Source organism: Larus michahellis, chromosome 1 (assembly GCF_964199755.1).
Source record: "Larus michahellis chromosome 1, bLarMic1.1, whole genome shotgun sequence".
NCBI lineage: Eukaryota > Metazoa > Chordata > Aves > Charadriiformes > Laridae > Larus > Larus michahellis.
In genome coordinates, this window is record NC_133896.1 from 170,898,989 (window position 1) to 170,916,919 (window position 17,931).

The following is a 17,931-nucleotide window of genomic DNA, read 5'->3' on the forward strand; positions in this document are numbered from 1 at the left end:
GCTAACGATGAGAGCAATATATATGCATGAAAAGAAAAAGAAAACTTTTTATATTATTAAACCTCACTGTTGATATTTTTATGGGTAACAAAAAAAAAATGTAATCCTGACATTCTAGAGTTTAATACTCACAGTGCAAAGATGAGTCAGAAACCTAGCTGCCATCACTGAAGGATTAATACTGTATCTTTCCATTGTATTCATGAATGCACTCCAAGACACCTCTTTAAAATGAGACCAAAATAAAAGTCACTTAATTTCATTTTAGTAACAAAGATGCATTTATTTTCCTGAAGCAAAGACTTGTCATGCATTCAGATGTTCCATCCCTTCCCCTAGAGAACACATATGTCACCTCCATCCTGTCTCAGCCCACTGAGGGAATAATAATTTTTAATAAGACTGTTATAAAAAGACAGTTTAATTTGCATGTGAAAGGTTCTGTTATGAGAGTAATTATAAAGAGCAACCGTGATTACAGATATCAAAGCAAACAACCCTGAAAACAATTAACATTTTACTGTCTGGACAACATCATCAGAAGACTACCAAATTGCAAAGGTAAACGTGGTGTGTCAGTTTTTTACTGATGAGATGGAACACAAGCAAATACAATGACTACGGTAGTGGAAACTCTATAGAACCAAATGTCTGAAAGAAATAAAACTGACCTATTTTGATAAAAATAAAGTGTAGTTACATTTTTATATCTTTCTTTACATTTCAAAATTCTTTTTGTTCCAGAATATATTGTTATGGCAGATATGGGAGATTATGTCCCACTTGTGAAATCAAAAGATAACTATATAGGATTTTTTTCTGTGTTCAGAACTGGATGGTGTGTATACATTTTGTTATGTCCTCCACGAAAAGAGAGGGCACAATGAAATGTTCCTGGCAAAATTTTGCTTTTACCACTGGTGGATGAACATGATTTTATATTTTAGACTATTGGCACTTACCATCATAGAGTTAAATGTAGCAACCTCTGTCTGGAAGGGAAAAGTTGAAAATAAAGTAGAACATCATAAACTGTACTTGCCTGTCAAACACATCTAGCAATGCCTGTCAATGGAGACTGAGAGTCTGTTGAAAGAATGGTATTTTAATTGAAATTTGTGGATTCAGAACAATATGTAATTACTCACATCTCCATAAAAGGTATAATTAGGTCTTACTAACGTAGCATTCATTTGGCAAGTCATTTATTATATATGCTCATACCTACTGTAAAACATTTAGATGGACAAGATTTTGACTGAGGCACTTTCAAAGGCACTGACCTTTTCCGCCTGAGGAAATAAATAGCCTACTGAATACCTATAATCTAGGCTCATTAGAAGTCTTTGGTTTGTGTCCTACAAAGTGTTCCTAATATCTTCCAGAATATTTTCTAAAAGTACTTGTACAAATCATATCAGATGTTTTTATGAATTCAGTAGCTGAAATACACAGGTAGTTAACCCCAAGATAGATACACTAAAGAAAAATAGCAACATGTAATCTTTTACATTAAATTGCCTCAATTATGTAAAATGGCTCTGCAAATACTTCTGAAAGAAGTCAGTTGCTATTCGTCAATTATATGTGCACTTCTCACACTTCAAAACCCACACTGGATTTTTGGTGACATGAACTCATACTTCTCCCTTGATAAGATTTCTCCAGACATATATTCTGCTAGTCATTTTGAAAACTATTTGTGAAAGACAGCATGAGACACTGTTATTCCACCAGTTCTTATTCTCATGAAGGAGAATATTTCTTCACCTGGAAGAAAAATAATTTCCACCATAGGAAATGACTATTTCTATGTATTTTGCCTTGACTAACGAGAGTGATCCTTTCCCAAAGCATTTCAAATACTTTATCACTTTTTCTACTCGGACGAAACCATTTTGCTAGAAATGTTAATACATCCCTTGCGATAGAAGACGTTACCATTTCCCTTGAAATACCTTTCTAATCAAATGACAGTCACCTTACATGATATGTATATCCCAGGGAATTATGAAAGTTTGCTTGCTTATGTATCAAGTACAGAAAAATATTTACAGACAACCAAAACTTTCGAAAAAAGTCTCCCTTTGTGTACAGTGGGAGATCTTTCCTTATACAAAGCATTTTGGTATTTCAGAACCTGTAAAGGTGAAGAAATTTTTTTTGTGTATGTGTATGGGTTCTATATATTTTTATAATGTAATGACTAATTAAGATAATTAGCCATTGGTACATGTTTTCTTGAGCATTAAGGTTATCTTTTTGTTCCCCAAATTTGGAAATTCAGGTATTATGGACCTTTAATCAGTGTTTTTGAGTTATTCAAGAATGTCTTCAAGTTCTTCAATTCTCACAGCAACTAATACACCTGTTTAGTGAAACCAGTGCCCTAACATATTTTTAACCATCAAATGAGTCTTTTGCAACAACAAAATTCATAAATTTTACCTTTTTCTAATTCATTAAAAAGGACATTTCATTCATACATTTTTAGTGGGAAAAAGATCTCTGTCAGCCTTGAATTTCATCATGTTATTTCCTCTTGTATGTTTGATTTTCTTTAATGCAGCCTCCTAGCTTATTGGCTTGTTCTACTTAAAATTAATAAATGTTTCCGGTACTTTTGAGCTTATAATTCTATTATTTTTGCTCAATCACTATTTATTTACTATTTATTATACTACATTTGAGCTAAAAAAATATTGTTGGCTGTGTATGCATATTCTTCTTGCTCTTGCAAATGCTTATAAAAACCTTTGCAATTCTCATGTCTTTTCCAAAACACTGAATATTGTCTCATCTTGTTTTGTATAACACTGCACATTCCTTTTGTTTCGTCTTACTATTTATCTTGTGACTCCAACTCTGAACTCAGAAAACACTTTTCTGCTTCTTTTTTCCTTTAATAATTTGGAATTATTATTACTACAGGTCTGGAATATCATAGACACTACAGATGCTTCAGTCGAGACTCCATGACTTCTTTGCTTGGCTAATTCAATTTTAAGGGGTTAATTCTGGGTCTCTCATATGACTTTGAGTGTTTTGTTCCATTATAATCTGATCTGCCTTTTAAATTCACAGATCCACTAAGATTGATTCTTCAGTCTTATATCTGGGACAAACTCCTTTATGGTTCATTTCTGTATCCTTGTTTAAAAAACATGAATAAATCAAAAATATTTCGGTTCTGTAGCACTCAGATTTTAGCAATGTCTCTTGTGCCTGAGTTAACTTAAGATTTTGAAGGAAAAAACCCAAATATAAATCCATAATAAACTACTGAAAAAATAACATTAACTGGTTTGCCTTCTTCCTGGTGCCGCTGCCTGAAAATGCAGAATAAAGTAGTCTGAACTTCCACCAGCTGTACTCTCTATATTTAAAAGTTACTAAACAGTTATTAACTGCTAAAGTTATTGTTACAGAATCGTTTTTGGACAGTAATCCCTCAATGTCAAGGAACATAACAGGAAGTACTTCATTGTCTGGGATTTAACTGATTTGTTAACTGAGATTTAACTAAACTCTTGTAACTAAAAGTTCCAAGAGGTTCCTTGTAAAAATGTTTCATACTTACAGATCCTCAGTTGCCAACTGGCATTTCTTGCTAATTTCTTACAGGTCCAAAGGATACTAATATTTGCAGCTGCTCCCCATCTCCAATTAGTTAGACACAGTCCCACAGTTTCTGTTCATCTCCATTTCTATTCAAACATCTATGGTCAATCTTTTGGGAGTATCATGAGTTAGCACAGGTGAGAATTCCCCCACTGTTCTCCTTGTCATAGAATCATAGATCATGGAATCTTCATGGTTGGAAAGGACCTTTGAGATCATCAAGTCCAACCATACATACAGACAAAAAAACCCATACAATCTGTGCCACCAGAGCATGCCCTGAAGTGCCAAATCTACACGTTTCTTAAATACCTCTAGGGATGGTGACTCACCACCTCCCTGGGCAGGCTCTTCCAGTGCCTGACCACTCTTTCACTAAAGTAATTCTTCCTAATATCTAATCTAAATCTCCCCTGCCACAACTTCAGACCATTTCCTCTGGTCCTGTCATTATTCACCTGGGAGGAGAGGCCAACACCCACCTCTCTCCAACCTCCTTTCAGGTAGTTGTAGAGGGCAATGAGGTCTCCCCTCAGCCTCCTCTTCTCCAAGCTAAACTTGCCCAGCTCCCTCAGCCTCTCCTCATATGACCTGGTCTCCAGACCCCTCACCAGCCTGGTAGCTCTCCTCTGGACACGCTCCAGCACTTCCATGTCCCTCTTGTACAGAGGGGCCCAGAACTGAACACAGTACTCGAGGTGAGGCCTCACCGGTGCCGAGTACAGAGGCACAATCACTTCCCTGCTCCTGCTGGCCACGCTATTCCTGACAGAAGCCAGAATGCTGTTGGTCTTCTTGGCCACCTGGGCACACTGCTGGCTCATGGTAAGCTGGCCGTCCACCAGCACCCCCAGGTCCTTTTCTGCTGGGCAGCTTTCCAGCCACTCTTCCCCAAGCCTGTAGAGTTGCTTGGAGTTGTTGCAACCAAAATGCAGGACCCGGCACTTGGCCTTATTAAACCTCACACAGTTGGCCTTGGCCTATTGATCCAGGCTGTCCAGGTCCCTCTGTAGAGCCTTCCTACCCTCAAGCAGATCAAGTCCCACCTAGTTTGGTGTCGTCTGCAAACTTACTGAGGGTGGACTCAATCCCCTCATCCAGATCATTGATAAAGGTATTAAACAAAACTGGCCCCAAAACTGAGCCCTGAGGGACGCCACAGGTGACTGGCCACCAAGAGGATTTCACCCCATTAATCACAATTCTCTGGGCGTGGCCATCCAGCCAGTTTTTAACCCAGCGAAGAGTACACTTGTCTATGCCATGATTCGCCAGCTTCTCCAGGAGAATGCTGTGGGGGACGGTGTCAAAGGCGTTACCAAAGTCCAGATAGACAAAGTCCACAGCCTTCCCCGCATCCAGAAGGTGGGTCACATGGTCATAGAAAGAGATCAGGTTGGTTAAGCAGGACCTCCCTTTCCTAAACCCATGTTGGCTGGCCCTGATCCCTTGGCTGCCTTGCACTTGCCATGAGAGCTCACTCAAGATGATCCTCTCCATGATCTTTCCTGGTACCAAGGTCAGGCTGACAGGCCTGTAGACCCTTCCTGTAGATGGGCATCACCTTAGCCACCCTCCAGTCATCTGGTACCTCCCCTGTTGACCAGGATTGTTGATAAATGATGGAGAGAGGCTTGGTGAGCTCTCCCGCCAGCTCCCTGAGTACTCTTGGGTGAATCCCATGCGGTCGCATACACTTGTGTGCATCTAGGTGCAGAAGCAGATCATTGATTACTTACTCCTGGATTATGGGTGGGTTGTTCTGCTCTCCATCCTTATCTTCCAGTTCAGGAGGCTGAACATCCTGGGGATAGCTGGTCTGTCTATTGAAGACGGAGGCAAAGAACAGTTTGCATCCAGAACAGAATCATACATGCATGTGTTTACAGAGAAAATCAAATACCAATTAAAGCTGAAAAATAAACAAAGTGAAATGTTTCCAGTCAGAAGAAGCATTTTCAGGAAGGGTATCAGTCATTAATTTTAGGCTGGCAGTAGCCAGGATAATATGAAATCAAAAATGTCATGTGACTTTTTATTGATCCTGGATACATCTATCACAGCTCTTCAAAAGAATTGTCTTACTCCTGTAGCAAGGAAAACAAAATGATCCCTTAAAAAGAATGCCTACATTTTAAAAGATGTATTTATCTTCTTTCTGTAAATTTTCAAAAACAAATTTGAACATGCTAGAAAATTTTGCAATAGACAATGTTTTTTGGGTTTTTTTAAGCAAATGTATTATTTGTTAAAGACTATTTATTATCTAGTTTCATGCCTCTGAAACAGACTGGAAAAAGACTTGGAAGCTGAAATTTGAAACCCATATTTGGAAGATCAAAGGCCTTTGGATTGAATCTGCACAGACTTTTGTTTTCCATAAATCCCATTGTTTATCAACTAGGTCGAGCGAATAATAAATATAGCCATTTACCTACCGGGTTAATGAACAGCTTGATTTTAGAGTGTTAATGAACGTCTGACTAATTTTCTAGTGAATCATATATATCTGCACATGGTCAGGAAAAGCTAAGTACAGGAAACAGCTAAGCAGATGCCCTAGCTATTAGAAGTACAAAAACATGTCGGTGTAAATTGGACAGTTGCTGCTTTGTTTCTATTGCAGTTAGCCTACTCATATGCCCCTAGCAGAAATTAGGTCAAGCTTGGTTGTTATGAAATTTCAAATATGTCCAAGTTTTACAATGCCAAGCAGGCAAGTTACTGCAAGGTGCAATTAACATAGTAAAAGAAAACCACACCAGAGGAAAAAAAAAAGTTCCAAGATTGAATGAACACTAATCAGCATATTTGATGTTCGAAAAAACATCAGATTAACATCACCTCTTAGATGAGTGATTTTTTTTACTGTGCTTTCTACTGACCTTAGCATGCAATTAGGCTGCCACCTAAAGTGCCGTGCATAGGGAAATTATAACTTACAATGAGGATGCTAGCTGTTCTTATTTCTGAAAGCATTGGAGTATGCTTGACTATTGTGTATGGCATTGTTGAGATCTCCTCAGGAATCAAAATTGCTGAGGCAGCCTTCAAAAATCTGTATATTGAGACATGTTGCAGCAAAGGAGTGTATCAGTGTAGTCTTGTTTTCGCGGCTTCTAGTACTGAGGGCTCTGCTAGATGCTGTTATGAGGAAATTTGTAGTGGTCCTGAAGCACAGCTGCTATTGGAGAACATAAGCAGATGTTGAGAGGAAGCATGAGATGAAAACATTTGGCAAAATGAAAAAAAATAAAAATGGAAGGACACAAACTGAACTAAAGAAAAGTAAAAGTTAGCTTGACATTTAAAATATCCCTCTTTTAAGATACGAGTGACCAAGGAGAAACAGGTAAGACAAATTACCTAATCATCTGTAAATTGAATCCTAATTTGAGAAAACTTAGAAATAATACTTTAAAAAAAATATCTAGAATGACGAAAATGTAGGAAAGCTTATTTCTGTTTACTAGTAAACTGCATTTAATATCCTTTATTTTAATGGATAGGGGTGTGGGGAAGAGAAAAAAGAATATTCAGTGGATAAAAAAAATTAACCACATCAGGCCAGATGTGATTTTTATTCCATAAAAAGCAATGGAGTGGATTTCATCCTTCAGAAAGTCTTCAATGAACACAATCCTTCGAAGATGAAGACAGGCTCTTTTTTCCACTGACTGCGTAATAGGAAAAGGTAATCTGCTGTGTCATAACGCCATTAATTCTCCACACTATATTATATCACATCTCTGAGCCAACACATCTTATGCCAACAAGGTCTGTGATTCTCAGTGTTCACAACTTCTTTACTGGATAACTTGCTTTTAAGGCACAAACCCCCATTATTTGCAACTGCATTTTCACACTAACTGGAAAGGACAGAAAAGGTGTTTTAAAAAGACTTGCAAATATTGAAAAATTGCACAAGCATATTTCAACATAAATTCCTGAACAAAGGCATTAAGTATTGAGCCAATCTGATACCAAATTCAGTCTCTGAGGTTCTACGCTCTCAGATGGGACTTTAAGCTTGAAACTTTCTTCTTTCAACATCGTTCTCTGGTCTTGGACCGCAAATTAGGCCTAACTTTCCCATGATGTACTATGGCCATGTGACTGTCCTAATCAACAAATGATCTCAAATTGAGGAAGTTCAGGCTCCTTTCCCTGATGCACAGTCAAGCCATAAATCTTGGAAAGAAAAAAGAGTGGCAATTTGAAACATTTGAACTAAATATCTGCAGGGCCTTACTGGAAGTTGTAGTTTAACAGTGACTCAGACCAAAAGAAAATGTTTTCTTTGTTTCAGAAAAGCAAAATCCATGTATGTTTTTCTAAAATGGAAGTGAAGCTGATTTTGTGGAAGCTGTGTTTCCATCTAATAGTTATTTCAACAGAAACTACTCTAGATTCCACTCTGGATTATCTATGGTACTAATCATTACCGCATGACTGATACCAGCCTGATTTATGCTTTCATGTGAGGTATCCTCCCATTACACATATCACCACATAACTGAGTAGCAAATCCCATTTTTACAGTGCCAAGCAGAGAAATCAATGGGTGTTCTCTGAGACAGAACATTTTGTCACAGCTGTATCCCAGAAAGCTATATCTTATTTTGAAACAATGCAGAGTCTCCTTAGTGGCAAGTAGTCCATAACATGGACTATTTTGTTCATATGTTTTCATAATCCTCTAACAGTATAGTACAGCATAATGCAACAAAAAAGATCCATTCATTATCCTGCATACTCTAAGACCAGAAGATATTTACTAGTACCATTTCAGACATAAATATTAGGACTGGTGAAAAAATTACATGTCTTCAGGTATGTATATATAAAGAGGCCAGAAAAAAATTACACGTTGCTACAGTCAAATTTTGACTCTTAAACAGAGGTATGGAGAAGAGCTTAATTGTTGTATTGCTTTTGACTTGCCCACTGACATTTCATTAATCGCATAATTTCATTCTTTAATAATGTATATTTAATTTATTTTAACACATTTAATTTAGGACATTTTCTGAAAATAGGGAAGAAAGGAAAAAAAAAGATCCTAACAACAATAGTAATATGAATAACAGCAGCATTAAAAAATAGCTGTTTCTGGATAATTTACAAAAAGCAGCATTTTCTTTATAAAAGGTGTTATGCATGTTTTTAAACATGGTTGTTAAAATAAATTGAGATATTCTAAATCTAGATAGGATCGCCATGATTAATATTGGACTCTGTACATAATGCAACTCAAATAGTTTCCTTGAATAAAGTGTTTTGCAAGGAATTACGTAGGGAACAAACCCTCAAAACCTCACCGAACAAATTTCATCATACCTCCTTCAGTGTCACTATTCTCCAGGAGGGAGACGCGAATGCACTAAGTCTCCCTTAGACTCTTAGGACTTAACTCCATGAGCTGTTAAGGTATCAAAAGGAAAGAATTTAGGCATTACATGGAAAGCTATGATACTGAAAATATCATTTTTCACTGACAAATCCTGGAAAGTCTTAAATTCCATAAGGAATTTACTTACTTTGTTTTTTTAGTGTCTAGACACAACACTGCATTTTCACAGAACTGCATCAGAATTAATGGATTGTAATAGTGCTGGAAATAAGAATGAAGAATGGCTGCACAGTACAGATCTTATCATTCCATGTGCCTGTGAGCAAAAGCAGAATGTCTGGTAAAGGCTAGTGGGAACATAGAGAGATCACCTCCTTGGCTGGCTCAGGAAATCAAAGTCTGGATTAGCTTACTTCTGCATTTGATCAGAATCAGAATCCAGAAACGAACCATTAAACCTCCTTTCCACCTCATCAATAGCTGTGGGCTAATCACAATGTGCCTGTCTACTTCCGTAGAGGAGGGAAACCTCCAGTGGGGATCAAGTGACAAGACATTCTCAAGGTATGCCAACACATGCTGACAGAATCAGGCTCCATATGTAATGTAGTATTAGTTGACTTGTTCTTTTAAAAAAGATGGTGAATGTCAGACTCTGTTTTAAGGAATAACTTAGGGCTTAAAGCAATGACTAAGGATACAGACAACAAATGATCAATTTTCTCTCTGTCTTCAGTGATTTAAACTGTTTCCCACCTCTTAAGAATCTTCCATTCACTTTCATAAAGAGTTTAAGTTGTCCATGTTCTAGTGTGGGGAAGGTAGCTTGAATCCTCCCTTCCAATTAAAGTTATCTTGTTGTTTAGGAAAGGTCTATAAGGGAGGATTTCTTTTTTCCTTTTTTTCTTGTTTTTCACTTGACAGTCATTCTGGAAAGGGAAAGACATAGGTTCTGTTTTTAAGTCTGGAATTTATCTTGAATAGCATTCAGTTGACCATATACAACATCTGTATCTGAGCTATCCACGTGCTTATGTGTGTTTTGATGAACTAATGTCATCCTAAAGCATATGCTCAAAATAGGTCAGAGGATTAATATCCTAAACCTGACCATTTTTCTCCACATACTGTAGAAGTCATTGGGGGTAACTTTTTCAGATATCACCATTCATATTCAGGGTATCTAAAGTTAGGCAAGATGAATCTCACCCTGGTGACTTCTGTAAAATATGGATACCGCTCAGGGAACAGGGAATGTTTTGCTCTCTCTTTTATCTAGTAAATCTCCGGGTCATTTCTACACAGTGGACCTGCTTTAACAGCAGTACTCGAAATTGATCTTGAAACATTCCTAAAATGGGCAGATAACTGTCTCTTGACAGAAGGGGTAGCAGTAGGTGTTGAATTGTGAGTTTCCATGCAGGATGATACCTCAACTCCCTAACAAGAGTATTTGACAACATTTTAAAGGGTAAATTTCATGCATTTCTTAAGGCGAAAGGCACAGTAATTTGTGGTTGGAGAGCAACATCTAGTCTGTGCAGCTAATGTCTTGGTCTAGATCTAAGAAACCATCTCAGTGTCGAGTTAACTTGGATTCTAAGGTGGCTCATATCTTTTCATGTGTTGTATAAAGAGTCTGGGCAGCTAATACCCCTATTTCATTACCCCTATTTAAAATTAGATTTTGATACCTGATAACTGGTTAATCTTTAAAATATTCAATATCAATCATGTCAATAGCGTATTTCTCAAAGGGCACATCATGGCTTCACCTAGAGCAGGTTGCACAGGAATGCATCCAGCTGGGTTTTGAATATCTCCAGAGAAGGAGACTCCACAGCCTCTCTGCGCTGTCTGTTCTAGTGCTCTGCCACCCTCAAAGTAAAGAAGTTTTTCCTCATGTTGAGATGGAATTTCCTGTGTACTAGTTTATGCCCCTTGTCTCTTGTTCTATCACTGGGCACCACTGAAAAGAGTCTGGCCCCATCCTCTTGACACCCGCCCTTTAGATATTTATAAGCATTGATGAGATCCCCTGTCAGTCTCCTCTTCTCCAGGCTAAACAGACCCAGGCCTCTCAGCCTTTCCTCATAACAGAGGTGCTCCATTCCCTTGATAATCTTTGTCATCATAACATACACGTTTTCAAAGGTTTTTCTCCGAGTTCAGCTAGAGATAACAGAAAACTTCTACCCATGCTTGATTATTGCTGGTAGCAGCTCAATAGGTGTCACATTTCTTTAAAAGAAAGAAGACAAGTGATTTATTTAGAATAAGTACACATTTTGGACAGCTGGAATTTTCCACAGATCAAATGGATGAAGATCCAAATAGAAGAGGAAACGGCAGCTAATCTATAGCATTATAGTTTAAAATAAACAACAAAAAAAACCCCTGTCTTAATTACCACAGTTTTATTTTAGAGAGGAAAAAGGACACTTTTCCTTTATTCTCCTTAGTAATGTAATGATTTCTAGAAGTTTAAAAACACCTTCTCTATTTGAGAGTAAACACCTCCCTCTTCTGGGACTTTCTGTGAAATGCATGGCAATTGAGATTCTGGACACTGCGTAAAGTGCTATTTAGCTCTCTGTGCACATATCGTATAGGAAAGCTGGCCATTAATTCTTTTAAATCTAGTGTGTCATTAGCTTGAGGAAGTATAGAATCATATTTTTTTCTACTTGTTCTCCTTGATATTTTTTATCTCCCAAGGACCTAATTTTCTTTGTCACAGAGCTAGTCACAAACTGCAAAAGAAAGGCAAAAGGAACATATGTTTTTAAGATTCTTCACTTATTAGGGACACATTATTAGCATACTGCAAAATCCTATTCCTTTCATCTTTTAAATTATTAAACACTAAGACCAAATGAAAAGGCACTATCTCTTTATCAGACAGCTGAATGTACTGTTTTAAATGGTTGGCCAATTTTTATGAATTATTAATAAACACAGTAATTTAGCTGGAAGAAAGTTCATTAATGTCTAAAGGTTTAATAATTACAGTCTGGCAACCAGTCTCCCCCTCTCTGTGGAGCAAGAATTCCCAAATTGTACCTACTGACAGCGGGTACATTTTTCAAATGTTAGGTGCATATTTCTAGTATGGTGCTCATCAAGTTTAACTGGTTCTTAAACTTATCAGCAACTGCCACAGACAACGATACTATGCTATTACAGATGTTGCTGCCAATCAACTCATCACAGGCGGATAGTACCACATTATGGGAAACCACTTGTGACTATGTTAATACAAAGTGCTGCTAAAATGACAAGGGGCACAGACTTTATCTAGACTGTTAGTACTGACAATCATAATTTATGGGAATAATATCTTCTAGCGGTGAAGCTTCCAAGATTTATGAAAAGTCATTGTGAACAGTACTCAAGTATATCTTGTAGTTATTTTCATATGAGATACCGTAGAATCTGTCATGAATTCAAGGAGCAGAATTATATGTAACAAAATGTTCCTATGTATGTGTTTGTACACAGCTATAGGTATATATTTACATACAGACCCACACAAAATGCAGTCTATAAGAAAGTATTTTTGTGTGTGTATAGATATATGGAAATTATGAGTATCATGGAGAAAGTTTTATTTGGGAAGTTAATCTATGTGAATATATAGAGAGTGCATACATAGACTATTTACCGGACATACATGCATATTGGATTAATCTTTTAAAGAACATAATTTATGGTCTATGTACCACGAAAGTGCTTATGCTGTTTTCTTTCTTTCTTTTATTAAAAGTAATTAATCTTGTAGCAAAACAAAGCATAAATTTTATTTGAAGATATTGTAATTCTCTTTTTCTCATTATCTAACCTAGAAGGAATATAATGATGAATACATTAAAAGCTTATAATTTTTGCAAATAATTCTGTTCGTAACTACTTATTATTATTTACAAAAATTAGGGACAACACTCCCTAAAAATCAGAACTTTGAGGAGTTTCTTTTTGTATTGGGTTTCTGTGGCAAGGTTTTGGTAGTGGGGTGCCTTCTTTGAGAAGGTGCTAGAAGATTCCCTTTATGTCCAATAAAGACAGTGCCAGCCAGCTCCAAGACAGACCTCCTGCTGGCCAAGGCCAAGCCAATCACCTATGGTGGTAGCGTCTCTGTGATCTCTGTGATAACATACTTAAGAATGTGGGGGAGGGGTGTGGGTGGGGGAAATTGCTGCACAACAGCAGCTGAAATAGAATCACAGAATCATAGAATCATAGAATCATAGAGTTGGAAGGGACCTCTGGAAATCATCTAGTCCAACCCCCCTGCCAGAGCAAGGTCACCTAGAGCAGGTTGCACAGGAACGCATCCAGGTGGGTTTTGAATGTCTCCAGAGATGGAGACTCCACCACCTCTCTGGGAAGCCTGTTCCAGTCCTCTGCCACCCTCAAAGGAAAGAAGTTCCTCCTCATGTTTAGGTGGAACTTCCTATGCTCAAGTTTGTGCCCATTACCTCTTGTCCTGTTGCCGGGCACCACTGAAAAGAGCCTGGCCCCATCCTCCTGACATCCACCCTTCAAGTATTTATAAGTGTTGATAAGATCCCCCCCTGAGCCATCTTTTTTCCAGACTGAAGAGACCCAAATCCTTCAGTCTTTCTTCATAAGAGAGGTGTTCCAGTCCCCTAATCATCTTGGTAGCTCTCTGCTGCACCCTCTCCAGCAGTTCCCTGTCTTTCTTGAACCGGGGAGCCCAGAACTGGACACAGTACTCACAGAAGAGTGAGAATATGTGACAGAAACAATTCTGCAGACACCATGGCCAGTGAAGAAGGGGGGAGAAAAGGTGCCTGAGGAGCCTGAGTGGAGATTCCCCTCCAATCCATGATGAAGACCACGGTGAGGCAGGTTGTCCCACTGTAGCTCATGGAGGTCCATGGTGAAGCAGATACCCACCTAAAGCCCGTGGAGGACCCCATGCCAGAGCAGGTAGATGTGCCCAAAGAAGTCTGTGATTACATGGGAAGCCCATGCTAGAGCAGGCTTTCATCCTATACTTCATCAGCTTGCCAGTAGCACTGGCAATATGATATTGGCAGTAGCATTTGTATTGACAGCAGCAATAATAACAGTAATACTAATAATAATGTTATTTCCTAACTTAAATTACTAACATTCAACTTCAGGATTTTAAAACATGTTATACTCAAGGGAAATATGAGTATTAGTTATTGGGGCTTCCTGGATTTTGAGGACCAAATTCACTTGAGAAGAAACACAAAACTGATCGTTTCAGAAAGTCAATGCATTTTTGCTTGGATCCCTGGGATTCACTGTAGACTAATAAAAAAAAAAAAGAAAATCAGGCATAAAGAACTTCCAAACCACTAGTCAGCTTCATGAGTGCCCATCAAGGATGGCTTGGAAATGCAAGAGCAACTGAATTGGGTGAAACTTCCTCGTCCCCAAGAATTACAGTCGTAATCTCTTTATGAGCAAACTGGAACAAACCTTATGCATTTGAAGAGCCAAGGATTGTTGTTGACCTTACTGAAATCTTCAATATCTAACAAAATATTGTTATATTATTATCAATGTTATTATTAAACAGGTATTATTAAAATAGTAAGTTACTTAGGCTCAAAGTAACACAGATAACCTCCCTATTAATATTCTGAAAAGTGATTTGCAAAGAAAAGTCACCATCACCAACCCTTCCGCTCTGGTGTTATACATCCTTACCCGTGTCCCCTGGGCCCCTAAGGCCAATGGTGGTGGTTCCCCTCAGATCAGGGCTGTGGGTGTTGCAGGGAGGGTCAGCACCCCTTGGTACCCACTGAGAAGAGCAGGGTCCTCACGGTGGGTGTGGCACCCTTGGCCCAGGGACCCCCTTGGGACACTGTTGGTGTGTTTTTACCCCCACCGCCCCTGTTGAAATGACAATGGTCTCATCACTAGTGCCCTGTCATTTCCTCAGTAGAAATTGCAACACCACCACGTAGAGCACCAAAAAAAGAGCTCCTGGTTGAGGTTTATGTCAAAACCTGAAGCCTTCTGCTTCCTCAGGACTTATGAGGAAAAAGACTTTCCCTTACCTTTAGGTGAATCAGCATTGCCCCCTGCCATGTTAGTATAACTTAGCTTAATGTGAGAAAGGAAAGAGTATCTTTTATGCAGTATGATTTATAAGCGCAAGAATGCGAGTCAATGTTTTACAACTAAAGAAATAAAATTAGAATGTTACTTATATTTGCAATAAACAAGCAAACAAGCAAAGCCAGCACTGACTATTCACTAGGAGTTTAAATTGTTTGCTCCTCATCATCAAAGCACTATTTTGGGGATTGTTTGTTTTTTCACTCTCTGATGTGAATTTTAGTCTAGTTTGACAGGTAATATTTAAGCAGTCTCTGTGCGGCCCCTAGTGGAGAGACTTCTATACAAAGCATTATTTGAGTGAGAAAACTTAACAATTAGCAATAATGATACCTGGGTTCTGCTGATATGCTTTTTACCCCCTAATAAATATTAGAAGTCAGATTTATACACGTAGTAAGGTTTGCTGTACAAGAAGTAGGGAAAATTGACATATCTGTGTTGGTAAGAGATCTGTACATCATACATGAATCAAAATCTCCTCTTAAGAGTATATGTCTGGTGTAAGTCCCATGAAATATGTAGAATTAGAGAAGACAATAAGATGCATAACAGAGTACAATCTGCAGGTGCTAATTTTTCAAACATTAATTTCACTTGCAAAATAATAAAACTTCTAGGAGTTTTTTTCAGGCTGATGGAAAGTACTTGTCCAACATCAGCACAGCTGGGAAAGGAAGTACAGCACGTTAAGATCACAAAGAAAGTAATGAACTGTATTTGATGTATTAATTCTTACATTTTTTCTAAAAAATTAAGTCTTAGATACTCAAAAGTATTTTTGCAATACAGCCTAGATCCACAAAGAGAGAGATATAAGGCACTTTAAGTTCAAAATGTATCTTCCCAAAATCACTGTTCAGCTTTATAAGAGTTCTTTAATTCCTCAGTTTATTAGAAGAAAAATCCTTTGTTCCCTACATTGATCCTACAGAGTCAGACAGCTATAGTGAAATTTTCAAATTTGATACTTTTCGCTTTTTTGTTCTTGACACAAAACCTGTAGATATTTTCATTTTTTTAGATTAAGCATCTCATTCCCCCTCCTTTGTCGTCTTTTCCCCAAGACAAAGTAAAAGGACCTCACAACACCTCCCAGTTCTTGAGTACCTGAAGCGCTTACCTGAACCCTGTGAAAACAGAAGCAAGTCACTGTTCTTTTTCCATGTAGAACAGAGACTTGAACCCAGATGTTTCACTTCCCCTAAATATTAAGTAGAATGTCTGTCCTAAGAATGTAAATTGAGACAGAAAAAAATATGAAGAGCTGATATATGACCGTTATCATGTTCCAGGCATAGTTCATCCAGTGCCAGCTGGTGATTGTTAATATAGTGTTGAAACACAGATCCCAAGTTACCACAGGCCAGAAAGTACTCTTAACAGAACTGTAGATGAGGTTACCCTATTTTTTGAGAGAAAAAATGTTTTTAGTCAGGAAGATACAAGTGGTACTGTGCTGTTTGTCCTCACAGCCAGGTCTTGGTTTTTATAGGTACAGAAATGTAGTTTATGATATTGCAATTGTGTGGGGGTTTTTTTTAAGTCTACATTGTTGACGTTATTCCTCTTTTGAATCTGGATATGAATTATCCATCATGCCATGGAACCTTTCTTATTATTTCAAAGACATACTGAATATTTAAATGTGACAAGAACATAACTTCAACTGCATTAATTCAGAATATCCTGTATTCTAAAGAAATACCTGTAATAATCCACTTAATGGGTTGGCTGCAGGTATAAATTCAAATATTTGATTCAACTCTAGTAGGTTATATTCTTAATCAGCATCTCCTACATTCCATTTGTCAAATCTGATTAATCAAGCAGGTTGAACACCACTTTATTCAGTCCAAGAGTAGGCTTATACCTATTTTGAATAGCTAGATTTCAGTTCAGCATTTTGTACTGGCTGGTTTCTACAGTTCCCCACCACGAGATGGGTTTAGTATTCTTAGGCTTATTCTTAGACTCAAATGGCTTACCACAACTTTTTGAACTTAAAAATCTTATAATAGATATCGATCTTCTGTTACTACTAGGATGGTTTTCAAATACTGGCAATGGACTGATAGCACCAAGGAAGGAAGGATTTTTTTTATTGATACAGCCGGTCTCTAGCAGAATAAAGGAGTCTTAAAAATCTCTTTTCACAGGCCTAGGAATAGGTTGGGTTAACAAAGGGTTAAAAGAAAGACTGATGAAAATTTATGCAATTTAATATTACTTATTGATTTTTTTCTTCTTTGATAGTTTAAAATTGCCAACATTTTTCCATTCTTTCTGATCTAAGTAGACATATATGAATAGAAATAAAATCACAGTCGTTCTTGAATTTATGAAAATGAAATATCTTTTAGCCATCAGAAATTGGAGAAACAAATGCAACATGCTTGCATTTGTTGGTAAGCAAGCATGTACTTTAAGACTCTGCTTTGTTACAGATTTTTTTCCCCCTGAGGTGATGTGAAAGGACAAATAATATAAAATAAACAACCTTAATACAGTGGCTCAGCTCTGAGTGCTCTATAATAGTGACTAAATACAACATTACTCACTTCAAGAAATCCCTGGACCTTTTAAGACCAACAGGTTTCCAACTGCCATGATACAACAAAATAGGATTTTTTCTAGTAATTTTTTGAAAAAAACCCTGGCTTTGCTATTATCTGCATAGTTGAGGTCTGAGAGGTTTTATAATGTTGGATAGCTGTGGTTTTTTCAGTCTTCCCTGTTTGTCTTTGAACCAGTATGAGCATTATGATAAATGAATCCTGTAAGTACACAGATTTTATATTATCCCACATTTCTTAATCAGTTTATATGTTTTTTTT